The following is a 17,067-nucleotide window of genomic DNA, read 5'->3' on the forward strand; positions in this document are numbered from 1 at the left end:
ACCAAAACGTTCATAATGCCTTATCTGTCATTTTACATTTAAGATAGCACTACCAACAAGAAAACGAAAAAAAGAGGGAAAAAAAAATTAAAAGAAATGGGAAAAATTATACGTGCATTACTATTTTTATCAATTAAAATACATTTTTGAAATGTTTGGTACTATTTCGTGATTAAGTCCATCTCACAAAATATATTACGTATAAAAAAATATTTAAGCAAGTGATCACATTGTTTAAAAAGTCCATGCAATTGATAAAATCTAAAACATATCTAGCTTCAATCACAGTATCCAATTATTAGCTAAGAATAATGTTGTATTGCAAAATTTCGCAGCAGTTCAAGGTCATAGATATATAATTTCCTGACAGGTTACAAAGTATTGAAGAGAACGATGAATTCCTAAAAAAAAAACAAGAAAAAAAAACATTTCGCTATCCTTTCTCCAGAGACCCATTAGCACTTCTCTGAAATTGCTTCCGAAAAGTTTAAAAGAGTCATGTCGAAACTGCGTTTTAAAGTGCCGTTAAATTAAAGGTATTCGAATTTTTATGTTCGATACAAAGAAAGCGTAAGACAATTTTGTTGAACGCAATTAATTTGCATAGAAATGTCACACTGAAACGAAATTCAGCGACGTTTTTGTTCGTTTAGCCTTAATGACATTTTTAAAAACTTTGAAAGGAACATGCTTGAGATATTTTGTACATGCATGTTCTTGTTTTACAAAATATATTTGAGGCTAAATACACAAACGGTTTCTAGTTATTGGTAATTCGTAAGTTAAAAATTTCTTTGAATGTTAAATAGACTAAGTCTTTGCAGTTTCAAAGAACATTTTGTGTTTCGGCAAAATACAGTTGAAACTCGATATCTCGAACACGCTTATCTCAAACTTCCGTTTATCTCGTTCGTTCCTAAAACATATGCACAAAATATCTCTTTAAGTCGAATTTCGGATATCTCGAAGCAAAACGCCCGATCCCTTGGAATTCGTGATACCAAGTTTCAATTCTTAAAACCTTATCGCACTTTAAGGTAGTGGACCCGTAAAGAAGATCGGCAATTTTCGGCCGTTTACATATTCTCCGTATGCGTTTTCGGCATTCTCCGGTTATTATAAAAATAATTTTCTGTTATGACCGGAGAATGCCGAAATCGCATACGGAGAATTCGTTATCGCACGGAACTTGCCGAATATCATTACGGGTCCACTACCTTAACGTCGTACGTCATGCGTAACTTACACCAATATTTACGAAAAAAAAAACTACTCATATACTCGACTTCCAAACCACTTGTATTATTTGAAAGTTCAGTATAAAGTATGTAAGTTATTTATGTGTGTAAATTTGTGGCATTTTCTTGTAATCCTGTATTGCACAATATTACAATTTATCTTCGCCTGTGAAATAAGACAATCCCATTTGCATAGAGTCCTAATTTGTTTGACCAGTCTGCACATCGGCTTAATGTAGGAAAATGTTTCGCGGAAAGTAAATATAGATAAATAGAAAAACAGGGACAGACTTTAACTACAGTAGAGACCAATCAACTTTTTGAATAGAAACTGATCAATTGATAGATGTTATTTTTTCGTGACGCTCATAAGTTAATTTTACATAAAAGGCTTTCTGTCGCGGTATCAGTTTGCATAGAAATGCTTGCTAATTGTATGTATTGGTTACTGTCTGTGGTATATCTCAAAGCAACTAGATCAGCAAGGAATCAGTAAAAAGGAGGAGATGCGCCCAACAAAGAATTCTTAAGGAAGTTGTATATCTACAATAGGAATGTGCGCATGTTCAACTATAAAGGGATAACTAAAATATGTTTTATAAGTATTTTATCCAATTTTCATTGCTTACTACTTGTGTATAGTCGATTTAAAATCAAACAAAGTTAATATACTTTGAAAACGTTACACTATATCCGCGAAAGATAATCATATATTAATTAATGAACTATGGATAGATTTCCAAAGGAAGTTTTTTTTTCTTAAAGTACTTGATAATTGCAGTAATACCTTTTCTGTCTCTTACTGATTTCCTTTTAATGCGTTCCGGTTGTTGGCACTAATTTGATACAATTAAAGGAAATTTTCTGTTGCTATCACAGTACGAAAGATAATTCGCTTTTTCAAGAAAAAACTAAAATATTTACATTTTGTTCTAACGAAATCCGTGGCTATTGTTTTATAAAAGTATATATGATTCCGCAATAAAACATAATTGGCTGTTACATTTCACCCCTATAACGATTATAAAACATGTGGGTTTTACGTCTTTTTCATTTTATACGAACAACTTCTGTACCAAACTGTAACAAAATGACGTTTCGAAAACTTAATTACATGATTGGCGGTGTCGTCATAAAATATGACGTAATAAATATGTTAATTATGTCATACATAAATTAAGATCATAACAATGGGTCAAATGTGGACATTTTTTATTTGATAATTCTATTCACAAATAAAATACTTTGCGAGTGGATTTGAATGATTAGTTTATAACTTCTTCTCGAAATTCCGTTTTGCTGTGCTTTCCAATCGGGGTGTGAATTGTAACAGGTTATGAACCGATTGCTAAAGTACAGACTGCGAAATAGTGCGTCAAAATAAGATCCTGCGGTTGCTCTACCCTAAAGCATTCACTAAATCTCTCACAGTGTGGCTTTACATTTAGTTCTCATTTTTATACTTCATTCATGAAAGTTTCATTACGTTAAAATAACTTGAATTACGGTATGTTGCGGCATTTAATTGTTATTTGCAATAACAAGTGAAAAGAAATGTGTCCGGTTTTATTATAGTAAATACAAGGAAAATATTTCTTTTACTGCTGCTACTTTAATGCGAACTTTCAGGATGTGCCAATATTCTAAGGAATTTCCGAAATCATATGTTCTGTCATTAAAATAGTTTGCGGCAAAAATATCATTTACGGTTTTAGAGTTTTAGATTTATCATCATGTAATAGTGTTTAAATTGGTAGCATTTGAACTTAATGATTTGTAAAAATGAAACAGTTTCCTTCAATGTTTTGCTTTATGAAGTTCGTTTGGTGTATGATTCAATCTGGCTAAATGAAGCTTTCAAAATTGTATTAATTTGTTGGATGCAAACACAGCAAGTGATTTTGTTCAGAAAGACATGTTATCGATGTGGTAACAGTTTCCTGTGGATGGGAGGATATTCCAGTTATCTGGCTCCACTTATATTTTCGTATACTATATGTTTTGTCCAAAAGTTATCACATATCAAATAATGAGATATACACTTATATTTTCGCGAACTTTATTTAGTAATCACAATGTAATCTGGAAATACCAAGCACATATTTATATCTATTCATTACTGACATTCTACTTAAGATCCGTGCTAATGGTGAAACTGATTTAGATTTTGCTCAATTAAACTAAGGCATTTCCTCCATTTTTTTCCTGCTATATTATCCGGATTGTTCAGCGCCATACATTAAAGGCAATTTTTAAAATATTAGGAACAATTTTTTTATCAAATGGAAACATTTCGTGAAGGCCTTTAAAGATGCATTTAAATTTTAAACATCTGGCTTACCATTTTGTCAATATTCTAATATTGCGAGTAAAAACTACGTGTAAATGTGACTTATTGACCAGCAAAATTGTAAATTTCAGCATAGTGTGCATGTGATTTTAACATACGCAAATTTACTGTGCTTTGCCATGATCCCGAATTTATTGCGTAATATCATCATTTGGTATGTGAAATCGTGTAATCTCCTTTGTACAGAGTCTTAATTTTCGGACCAGTCTGCATTTTGTCTTAATGTAAGAAAACGTTTCTTGGAAAGTAAATACAGATAAATAGGGACGAAATTTAGACTACAGTCGAGACCAATCCACATTTTGAATAGAAACTGATGAAATAGTTAATTTCGTTTTTGTGTGACGCTTACAAGTTAATTTTGTATAATAGAGGTATTCTGTCGCGGTATCTGTTTACAAAGACACTTTGGTTAATTATATATATTGGCACTGTCTGTCGTATTTCTTTAATTTATAAAAGCAATCACAAATATATCATTAAAGTGAGAAAGATAAAAGACAACGCGCCAGACAGAAAAAAAGCGATGAGATAATTTAACAAATCATTATGACAATGTCCTTACTAATTGTTAGTGCATACAAGACAGAAAAGTACTTTTGAAAATACTTAATGATCCTGAAACCACTGCTTGGATTTATTTATCTGTGCTTATAACTTGACACAATTAGGATTGACTATCTGTCGCTATCACAGTATCGCAGACATTACTATCATTTGTACTGTTTTCCCACTAAAACTTACGTATAATCATTATGTATGTCTTTTTTTCTGTAATATTCAATGTTATATTCAAGAAACAGTTTATCTACCTTTGATTTACTGCTGTGCAATTATTTTGTCTGATCTATTCCGAAAGTTTCATGTTATTATGTACATGTATAATATTTTACCTCAAACGGTATATCTTCATCGGTGTAATAATGACCATGTCCTGTTCTGTTATGTTCTAGTCTGTGTGTGATGCGGGGGTGTACAATATATGACGATGCACTGTAAGAGCAAAATCATTGTTCTCTTTTTTAATTTCATTACGGCACTAAGTGTGATAACCCTTAGCCTGCTGGTGGCAAGTGATTCTGCCTTTGAGGCCGGTGTAGACCAAGATCAGCCTGCGCACCTGTGCAGTCCGATCGTGGTCTGTACTGTTCGCTATTCAGTCAGTAGCTTAAGTGAAACTCCTTTTAAATGATAAATGGTATTGCCAGAAATGAATGATGGATTTTGGAAATTTAGCAGGGTTAGGGTTAAATTTATCCAAATCTATAGAACTTTCAAATATCCCATCCTTTAGAACACTAACAGCTTCCTTTTCACAAAGCATGAATGTCATTTAGTGAAATCATCAGTAATATCTTAAATGTTCTTAAAGCCAGTCCCAGATAGATGAGGATATAGAAATTTCATAGATATATCTTTTTTAAACTCTTTGTTCTTGTTCTTTTATTTAAGTTAAATAAGGGCCCATCCGCCCTTCCATGCACAGTATTGCATTACGCTATGTATAGAGTATAGATCCATTAGACCTTTACTAAAACAATTTAGGCGTAAAAATGTTTGTTTCCGGTATCCCGACCTACCCTAAATTTTGGCCCGATCTAAATGTTTTTATGGCCTTGGAGAATTATTTTTTCAACATTTTGACAAAAAGTTGCAAAACTACACTTTTTACGCTTTAAACATGGTCAGTCATGTTAGAAATCAATTTACTGATGCTTCTAAAGGCATAACCCCCTTATTTGTATTCATTTTTTGACAAAAAATAATTTCCTAAAGTCTCCCTTAATAAAAAAATCCCCCCCCCCACCCCCAAAAATGTTTCCGACTTACCTACCCTAATATTTTTAGCATGTTACCGGAAACAAAGAATTTTTTTAGGCCTTACTAAACAGTGCTAGTAGCTCCGAGATACAGTCTATATGTAGCAATAAAAATATTCAAACACCAGTATTATGAAATATTTTGAGTTTTCAAAAGAGTCTGATAAAACAGTTCTGTCATAAAAGTTCAAGACTTCAACATAAAAACTTAACTTGTAATAAAATTCATATACAAATGTACCGCAGTAAACTGTTTTAATTGCTTTCAACATATTGAGAGTTTTATGTATGAACATAAAATGTGTACGTCTTACAAAAATGATTATAAAATCTTAAAACGTCTTTAGATCAAAGTACATTCCCTAAAAACAATTTATTTCTGAAAGGCTGAAACTGATTTTAATTTAAAAATATATTGTTACTCGATAGCTCCAAGCGTCATGATACAAGCATCAAAATTGATAACGTTACAGTCAAAATATAAAGGAATGCATAATAATAAAACACACTGAGCGGTGAGTCTACAAAAAGAGGTAATTTAGATTTAGCTAAATGAATTACTGGCATAAGGACGCTGTCAGTGCAATATGCAGTAAATTGTCATCTTCACCAATTTCATACAGCAGACTATACGATATAATACTGAATATTAGTAAATATGCGCAATGGGCTTGTTTTTATTGTGATTTGATGCTAAATTTCGTTTATTTCAATTAATATTGGCCAACTTATAGCCCCTTCAATAATTCTATTCCATTAAATTTTCTAAATCACCCAACATGTGGTTTTCAGTGACTAAACTTTATTTCATTTTTGAACGTTTTTTCAAGTCTGAACGCCGAGCGTTATTAGACGTTACTTGTCTGTTTATTTTACTCGTAATACATTTGACATTGATACACAGACATTTCATTTTGATACGAACTAACAGGATGTGCGACTCTGTCTACGGAATGCCGGCATATTATTTCAGTTATCAATTTTTTACGAATTATCGCTTTTTAATGGTTTAACAGGAATTTTATTATCAATTTATTATGATTAAATGATAAATATTTGTACTCCATCCATATGTAAGAAAACCATTAAGATAAAAACAGTTTATGCAATATTTCGTTTTATCATGCGCACATTAAATATGACTGAAATCGAATAGATAAAGCTTTTGAAATATTGTTCATTGTCAGATGTTAACAGAATATTTAGGAAAATTAAATTTTATGAACAATTTTGTTTTATTCCGGGTCAGCTAGAACGTGAAATAACTCTTTCTATATTTAACAAAGTCTTTCCCATAATGATCGTGGATCATGAAAAATATTTCTCTTTTACTTCCTTGGGAATTCAACTGATTCTAGAATAAATGATACTTAGAAATTATCGCTCTATGGCATTTTCAAAAGCGATTATTATCTTGAAATAACAAATCAAAATTATTTCGTAGTCATATGTACCACTTTCCTGAGAAGCAAACACTTGGTTAAAGCAATTCAAAACAGAGCTATAAATGCCTATATCTATTTCCTACGGCCTGATATCCAAAAGCTTTCAATTTTAAAGGTATTTTTGTAATTGCAGTTCTATCATAAAGATACTCAAATGAAAAAAAAAGTAATTTTCTCTGGAATGCAATCAATTATAGTACCCATTAAAACGAAAATGCGGTATTAAAATTCGAAGTTTTCATAGCTTTCAGTCTATAGATGCTTTCCGTATACGAAAACATAATTTACAGCGGAACTACTTACAAACTAATTGCAAAGTCTTGACAAATTGTTTAAGATCAAGAGCACTTCAAGAAAACGAATTTATATCAGTCCCTTCTATTGAGAAAGAAAAATTCTACTACACCATAACGTCATGTTTCTTAGACCGAACCAGCTAGCAAATTAGCGCTGACATTTGAAAGGATACACAGCATATTCTTCATTTGCCAGTGTATTTCAAAGCAGCAGTACATCTAGATATCATATTATCTAACTTATATCGTAAAAATAAAGACGGTTCCAATACCAGTTGAGGGGCTTAATAAAGATTATTCTTTTAGCATTTAAAAACATGTAATTTTGAAACATTTTACACAATATACCGGTTACAAATGGGTACACAAGATGCGTAGATTCTAATTTCGGTCGGTGCTGACAGATTTTGAGTGAATATAAGTCTTTAGTAATTTCACCTCATTAATCTCTCTAAAGCTCTCAACATGTGGTTTTAAGAGTAATTCGCAATTTAACTGAAGCTTTATTTCATTCCAAAACGTTTTAGTTTGTCTGAAAGCCAAATGTAACTGTAGGTTACGATATATATTCAACGTTTCAGTTAAAGTTGAATGGAGATGTGTCAGAGTTTAACACTAAAGATGTGGTATTGGTATCTGTTTTACATTCAATATAGTTTTATGTGAAGTTTTGGGATGTGCCAATCAGTCTGTGGAAATTCTTACATTCAGTTGCAGTTATATATGTTGAATTGCGGTAAAGTTATGTCACAATTTTATAATGATTTTATTACGTTTTTTTTTTGTAAAAATTAGAATATTAAATAAAAAAAAGATATTTACATCATCGATCAGCAAGAAAAAATAGAAATAACAAACTTATCCATAATATTAAATTTTATAAGATACATTTAAAATGTCATTGAAATTGATTATATGAGGTGCGCCATGAGAAAACAAACAACATATGAAGTGGGTTTGCGACCAGTATGGATCCAGACCAGCCTGCGCATCCGCTAACAGTTTCTCTAATTGCAATATGCTTATGATCCATCTAGGCAAACGCACTATGTGGTTCACATGGCACGGTATAAAAAGCTTAAAACAGCGTAAACAGAACAGCCAGGAAATACAGTTTGGGTATTACAGTGCTAACAGTTTATATCAGTATTAATATGGGTTATATATGTTACATACAAATATATTGAGTATATTCACTAGTGTCAGATGTAGATTCCCGGTGTGTATGTCATATCTATGGCGATGTGTGTAATGAAAAAAACCAAACAGTACTATTATTATATCATAATTAAAGGCGTGACAATGTGAATTTGTAATTTACGATCTAATAGTTTATCATCGTTTGTGATATCGTTATTTCGGTTGTTGTAGAACCTGCGCTGCTCATATTCACGGCCGAATAATGCCGAACAGGGATGAAAGAAAGAAATTTACGGAAACAGTATTCTGTAGTTTATTATATTATGGTATATCAATAACAATGACAATTATATCAAAGCTATTTTGTATACATTATGTAAATTTACAATAGGTAAATTCTTCACGACTGTTATTAATAAATAACTACGCTCGACTTTTGGCCACTATAAAAAAAACCCGGCCAATAAGACTTGTAGACTGAGCTAGCTTATAGATATTTCAGCGGAGATGTCAAAATGACAATAGTGCATTCTGATACTGATTTGCAAAGAGAGATTTTAACGTTGTGCCCTTGTAAAATAAGCTAGAATTGTATAAATTAGAAAAAAAAATCACACGCACACAAATAAACAGGTTGCCATCTATATGCAAATTAATGTGAAACAAACAAAATCAAGGTCCAAAGCACACTCATGTCTTGACACAAAGGTTGATGAATTACTATACCGCTTTTCCATCTTTTTTAGTAGCGTCTTTGTCACGAGTTATACAATAAGTTTTATGTAGCCGCGATTTTCGCTTTATATTCAATGCTTCTATAATCTGGATTACAAGTTAGTGTAATGGAAGTAGCATGTATTCTGGTGTTTCCTCAAAGATCAAAAATACCATTCACAAAGTATCGTGAATGGACACGAGTCCAGATCGATCCAGCAAGTTTAGAATACTTTAACTAGTTGACACTCAAATTAAGCAAAATGTATAACGAACGTGACATCGGGGGTACTACGCAGTGCTTTCAACAATCCTATGGGTAATTTGTAGAATATGTAGAAAAGCTCTCTACTGTGATGATAACGCAGCACGAATGTGGAATAAAACAAACAGAATATTGCTTCTCTTTATATCACACTTTTTCTTTTAAATGAAACGTGACTGTTTCAAATTAAACTTGATATATTCTGTGGCATGTCCTTTTGAATACAGTTAATATTCGCCTCATCATTTTGAGTGCTCACACTTATATGTTTCGTTTAGAAAAAAGAAAGTTATCGCCTTTTTTCGAACGCTACTGATTGACCCTTTTAATCTTTCGGTATAATAAAAAAAATATTGCATTCCTGAGAGGGTGATATGAAAAATGTTCACCCTCGAAATATGAATATAGACCTCGGCTCGCCTGTCTTTACATATAAAGTCTCGTCTTTGACTATTTATTCATATTCCTCTCAGGAAGTGCAATATTTATTAATATATATCTTTTATTACTAAGTATTTGAAAAATGAAAATATATCACTTGCTTAAGTGTTTTATTACATGCATTATATACATACAATCTCCATAAAAATATCAATACAAATTTCGTATTGAAATGTTTTAGCTCGTTTTAGACGGAATGATAAAACCGGCTAAGCGAAAATCTTAAATTTTCTCAAAATTACCTGAACATTTTTAATTCCGCCTGAATATTCCTCAGATGCGTAATTAATAATTGATAAAAAATGACACAACAAAATCACTATATTTCGTTTCAATACTTTCACTCTTGATTTTTTTCTTATAAATTTTATTAATTGATAAATTTAAAACTAAACCATCTTAAAATCAAAATGACTGTTGTTTCTTGAAGGAAACACTTTGTGCGTGCTTTTTATTTACGTAATTACATATTATAAGTAAATGTCCATTCCAAACGCTTAAGTAATTAAGTACACTGACGTAATTCCCGTTAATTCACATGCTTTTTTTTTTTTAATTTCCATATTGAGATCGGTGAAGGCTCAAAACAAATTTTCACATAAAAATTCCGTATGATCACACATCACACAAAAAATATAATATAGTTCAGCAAAAGTTCTTCACTTCATTATTATTCTGACCAAACTCGACAAAGCCGATGAAAATAGTAAGAATAGAAACGGTATAGAACGTTTTAACAAGTTGCGCTCATTTTGCCCGAGCAGTTACATCTCAGAATTCTTAGCAAGCGCTGTTTAGATATTGAGCGGGAATTTTATAACTGGGATTCCCGTATCATCCATCCAATAATGCGCGGTGTCGCCTTCCACCTAGGAAAACCCCTTTCATATGCGAGCGATAAAAATGCTTTTAAGATTGCTATTCACCCATTATGATCACATCTCTAAATACTAATGAAGATAATGGGACACATTTAGTTAATTGCGGATCTGATGTAACTCTGTTACTGCTACTAGCACTACGTGCGTTTTATAATCTGTATATTATTTTCAAATTAGTAGAGTTCTTTATCTAAAGTAAGAGTGCACTAATAAAATGCTTATCCATTTATAGAATCGAAGTCCGAAACTGTACAGCAGTTCCATTGTTTTGAAAATATGTTGTTTTTTTTTTTCAGTCAGCAAACTGAACCGATCTTCTTATTAATCAAAGACATCAAAAAGCTTGAGGGGACGCATCTTTTTAGTAATCTTGAGCAAGTGTTACGCCAATTATTTTTGTTATAACATCGAACTAATATCATAATTAAATGCATTTTACACGAACTCATGATGTTAAAGATGAGACAGGACCTGTAATTCAATTTTCATCAATGAATATTCTTTTTTCAGTACTTAGGGATTAAACAGTCTTAACAAATATATGAAATCGTACTATATAACAGGGATATAGGATTAATTATAAGGAATTTTGTTCTCCCAAAAATCATGACAGAATTCATTTTATGCTACAACTACTGTAAAAGCATATGTTTTCGCTGTGTCAAAATTTCGCGAATTTGAAATTTTGAGTATTTTCGCGAGGTTTAACATGTTTTAATATTCGCAAAATTGTAAAAATGGTATCATATTTGAATTATACTAATGGTGAATATTTATGCAAGGATTATTTTTCTCGAGATGTAGGACCTTGCAAATAAAGCGAAAATTTAAACCCTCGAGAAAGTTTCGCTTTTGCAGTATATGGTAGTATTGCTTTGAAAGATAATGACATTTCATAACGCACCGGTTTGGTGCATATATAGGCTTTATTTTGATCTATCACGAATATCAAATTACTCTTGAACTAACTTCATAACTAAAGCATAAAATACCGATAGCATTAGTTCAAAATTGGGAACTTTACTGCCGAAATTATTTAAAAAAAATACATAAAAAGTTGGCTAGAAATTGATAACTGCACTGCCCTGATATAAGAATACAACTGCCGAATACTAACTGTCAATATATTGTAAACAAAACGTTCACAAAGTAGAACCATACGAAATGTAAAGCAAACTCTCGTTTTCCAATAACTATCCATTTTAAAGATTTTAATGACATGAATATGTTTGAACGTTAATGACAAAAATAGCTCAATGATGTTAATGATATAAATATCAACGATACAAATACTTTCCGTGCAGAAAGGTCACATTGTAGACTGATAAATCGTTATGAATAATGTAAATATCATTATTCGTCCTATTAAGATTCAGATATAGATTACATGTATAATGAATAGAATGTTATTTCGATATAACAAAGATCAGTTCATTTGCAGGATGTTAAATGTAAATAGGATGTAAATCATTTCCATCATAGCTTTTATTTGATGTTCCACATAATAACTGGACTGTTTCTGCGCTTGTTTGTCTTTTTTTCTTCTTTTTTTTCAGAATTTTTTCTTACAATACGTTAAAGGCTTTATCTTAAACACAGATGAAACAGCTTTCCAAACAGATGTTATGCGTATTTACATTGTTAGAAAAGCACTACTTTTAATATTGCACATGAACTGTTACAGTTAGAGCATAAGGGGAGGTGTGTGTGTGGGGGGGGGGGGGGGGGGGAAGGTTAAGTAATAAAAAACAGTAGATTCAATAAAACACCCTAGTATGTTAGTATGTTCAAATCTTTGACAAATGTTAAAGAACGTTATAATCAGAAATAGGATTTGATAAGAAATTAAAGTATTTTATGAACATAACGTTAAACAAAGGCATTTTGAGCCTTTTAAATGTTTATTCCAGAATAAACTTTCCAAAAGATGTGTTCGATCAAATGTTTTCTCTGTCATCGTACACAATGGATAAATAACAGTTGCGATTTATAAGACAAATAAACGTGATTTCGAATTTACTGGAATAGAAAAGAATTCAGCTTGTCAGGTTTTGTTAATGTTTTAAGACTTATCAAGTTTTGAATTAATAGCTACTGACAGTTTCTGTCGCAATAAATGCTTGTGAGTTGTTTGAGAAGGTTTGTTATTTATGAAAAGAAGGAAATGTGCAATTATTATTCTTGTCGGGTTTTAAAATGTCAATCTTATATCTGCTATTTTCCATACATAGAATGAATCTGCAATTTGTTCCGTATCGTCAAACTGTGTCAGCATGTAACGTTGATAAAACGTTGGAGTGGCGCAGTTTCCTAGTGAATATACTAACAAAGGCTTTCTCAGAAAAAGAAAAAAAAGTGTTATTTTATTTAGGTGAATATTAAAACAAAAAAATATTGAAAGAACACATGATCACGAAGGACCAAACATAACAAAATTGATGATGATTAATAAAATTAACAAACGCAGTCTTACAATTTTGATTTTCTGGTGTGTTTTGAATCGAGGCTTTGTTTTTAACACGCGGTAAGATCTATCGACTCACACAAGGTCTTGATATTACAAAATAAATTGCTCTAGCTTTTGATATCTGTGTTAATAGTAAGTATACAATGCGTTTTGAAAAATTTATAAAGATACAGTAAAGGGACCTTATTCAGCACACGATCTCAAAAAGCGTAACAACGTCTTGAATCTCTCAATTCCAAGTACAGACATTCTTATTTTAGCTCCACGTGTTATTTTCTACCAAAGACGGACGTAACATCAAGAGTAACAAAACTTATGGAATAGATCTGCTGTCATCAACTTGTATTTATATGCAAAGATTGGATGTTATAATGCTGTATTTTGTATTTTACCCTTAGCAGTTTGATTCTGGCTTTGCGATCAGTGTAGATCATGATCAGCCTACACATCCGTGCAGTCTGATCATGATCTGCACTTTTCGCCATTCAGTCAATATCTTTTTTTGGTATGCACCCCTTTTAACAGCTAATGGTAGTGTCCAAATTGAAAGAAGGACAAATTCATTATAGAAATGAAAGTTAACACGGTAAGAGTTAAACGAGCAATCTTATTCTGGTGTAATGGTTCTAACATCTGCGATAAAATATACCACTTAATATGGATTACTTGAATTGACAAGATAACTACTGATGATACAGAAACGTTAATATAAATTATAAGCAGATTATCCTCTTATGTTAAAAGTATTTGGACCACTGCCTTACCCTTGCATGATCGTAAGAGGCGACTAATAGGGCCTTAACAAGTGGTTTTGCTGTAACTCTGTGATTCCAGCAGGTATGGACATTTTGATTCCATACCTCATGTTTTTATTTCGATGTAAATGAGATGTGAAACAAAACTTTGTAGTTTGGCGCTATATAACCTATACAGTGTTGGTCCGCCGTAAAACCCAAATGAATAAATAAACAAATACAATGTACTTGATAATCATATTAATTAACTAGCCTTGGGATTGTTAAGTCGATAAAAATGCCATAAACACCAACAGACTTTTCTGCAGTTTTACATGAAGATGCATTGGTTTGTTTTAAATAAAACGATACTTATCACAATACGGGGAGATTTCTGTCTAAATCTATTCTAACAGACTTCCTTAGGCAACAAGTGATACTGTCTAAATCTATTCTAACAGACTTCCTTAGGCAGCAAGTGATTATGTCTAAATCTATTCTAACAGACTTCCTTAGGCAGCAAGTGGTTCTGTCTAAATTTATTCTAACAGACTTCCTTAGGCAGCAAGTGGTTCTGTCTTTGCGACCAGTGCAGGCTCATCTTGTTCTGCACTGAGTAAATGTTCAGTGAATGCCCTTTCAAATACTAAATGGTACTGCCTAAAGAATGATGGAAAAGTTCACAATAGAAATTTAGCAGGATAAATGTTAATAAATATCAAGAAAACTTCCTAAGTGTATGTGTCATAAGGTAATACACATATTGAGTATGGAATTTGGGAAACCCATGGACATGCACTTAATTTTGAAATATCATCAAATGAAATATTCACTTTTGTATCAGTTCTCTTAATTGAAACTCGACTATCAAATATCTTGGTACGTGTAGCTGAAACTCAAGCTTGACGTGTAATTGATTTGAACACTGTATGATTGACAAGCAAATCCAAAGGTTACAGTGCAATCATTATTTTTGTTGCCCGTGTCAATCAGAAATTGTGTATAATTTTCATTCGTAGAAAATAATTGAATGGAAAATCTTGTTTAAATTTGACGGTGTCTTACGCAGTATCATTAACCAGAAAACATAATTCAGAACTTTTCATTTCCATGAAATGGGAGATATATTTTTTTTTTCATGCGGATGCTATCTCGAGAGCGTATAAATGTACACATGATCTAAGGCAACGATTGTGTTGACTTAGGATATATGATTTAAATCTGATTATTTCTCAGATAAAATCCGTTTTTATTTATATTGACAGAAGGCTAGCTATAACCTGTCTTATAAAAACAAGTGGCAGTGCACACTATTGCAACTATTTGACTATACTTCCACATGCATATTTCTGCTTGTCTAGTCTTCTGTTGCAATTTGTTTTACAAAATATTCTTTGTCGCATGAATACTGAAATTTACATCATGAGAGTGATGTGCGGCATCAACTTGCAACCTTTTCTATCATCTACATGAATATTTCATTGTAGCCATCTTTAAAGAGTTATATAACTAAATGCTATTACCCATAATAACAAGGAAAACGTCACCAATTATATCTTATCCTTAAAAAAACAATGCATTTCGTTTCACAAAAATGAGAAATACCATGGAAATTCGACATTCCTTTAAACGTCATGTCATGTTTTCTGCCTTTTTGACAAGGTAATTATGTACAAAAATAGCAATGTTATGTAAGTGACATTCGCGTACAAAACAAATGCTATACAGGTTAATGAAGTATGACAAAATCGTAATCCATCTGTTTTGCATGACGATGTCGTCAGTTATATATATATATATATAGTCTTAGTGAAAGAAGTACAATGTATATCGTTGCGAGTAAATGTCTTCTTCTAAAATGAAACGTTTTAGTATTCAAAATATGAAAAAAAAAGAGTTCAAGTGGAAAAGGTAAAGAAATACGTTCTAATACACACAATTCAATCTTAGATTTTTGTAATTTAATCAACTTGTTAATGTAGTGCAAAATATATGATATCAGTCATTGCTTTACTATTTCAAACTTATACTTTCGTGAAATCGTTTAATATAAGAAACATCCAATTTCTTTACATACAAATTGTAACATGAGTGTTCATTAACAATGTATAGACCACTTTAATACAGTCTTTACACAGGACGCAAATTAAGGCAAAGGAACTTCTCTATGAATATATACAGAATTGCATTGATCATGTAACTGTAATCAAAAACAAAATTAAAGTTTGCGAGTTGGTAAAGTTCATCAAGTAAATTTTAACGTACATAATGATGTTCAATTATTACTCCGCGTATCATTCGGATATCTGCCTCTTCAGTAAGTAATATCGACATGTTATTTCTTCTACTTCATTAAACTATCAACAAATAACCCCGAGGAACCCTGACGATTTTTTTTTGCCATTCAGTGCCTTTATTGTAAATGATTATAAATAGTACAAACGAATAAACATAAGTAGTTTATGTTACTACTCGAGTGAACCTATACTCAAGTTAATATAAACATTAGAAAGATCAGTGTTTACATATTATTACAAAGAAGCACACACACTGACTTTGATTCTGCAAAAAGTCTTACTTATGTATCAATACATGAATTGACAAAAACATAAGCGATGACCCAAAGCAACATTTTGCTGCAACGTGTATTTCATCACAAAGTTAACGGAAAGAATAAGCAAATCAAGATACAATGGCTTAAGAAATACATGTACACACAGTCCGCCTTTATTGATATTTACACGAATGGTTATCCACAAAAATGCTGCAGTACATTGTAGACATTTTCGTTTCTTAGTTTTATTTATCGATTGTGCCTTACCCACCGTATTTGTGTACACGAATAAAAGTAGACTTCTGTACATGACTATTTCATACCCTATACGTCAAATTTTCTGGAGAATATTCCCGCCAACAGATCTTTTTGATCAGTTATATTTTCTCTGTCACCGTGCACGATATAAAAACGACCTATTTTATCAGCCTTCATACATAATGCAAATAAACATGATTTTCAGGAACTGCTAAGCGTTCAACTTGTCAGTTTTTTATGAATATTTCAAGATTTATTGAGTTTTGAATTAATAGCCGCTACCGGTATTTGTCAGAATGAATGTATTCGAGTTATCTAATCTCTTCTGTTATTTACTGCAGGATGGAAATGTGCAATTATTATTCTTCACGGCTTTTTTGAGATCAGTTTTATATCTGTTATTTTCAATGCGTATTATGGATTTACAATTTTTCCCGTTGGCTAGTTGTGTCATGATGTTAATG

At 31.8% G+C, this 17,067-nt stretch overlaps 1 protein-coding gene across 7 annotated transcripts in view; it reads right to left on the reverse strand.

Annotated features, from left to right (window-relative positions):
• LOC123542075 (atrial natriuretic peptide receptor 1-like) overlaps window positions 1-17,067 on the reverse strand; it is an 802,781-nt gene that overhangs the window by 280,307 nt on the left and 505,407 nt on the right. The gene's annotated exons all lie outside the window — the stretch shown is intronic.

Source organism: Mercenaria mercenaria, chromosome 19 (genome assembly GCF_021730395.1).
Source record: "Mercenaria mercenaria strain notata chromosome 19, MADL_Memer_1, whole genome shotgun sequence".
Lineage (NCBI taxonomy): Eukaryota > Metazoa > Mollusca > Bivalvia > Venerida > Veneridae > Mercenaria > Mercenaria mercenaria.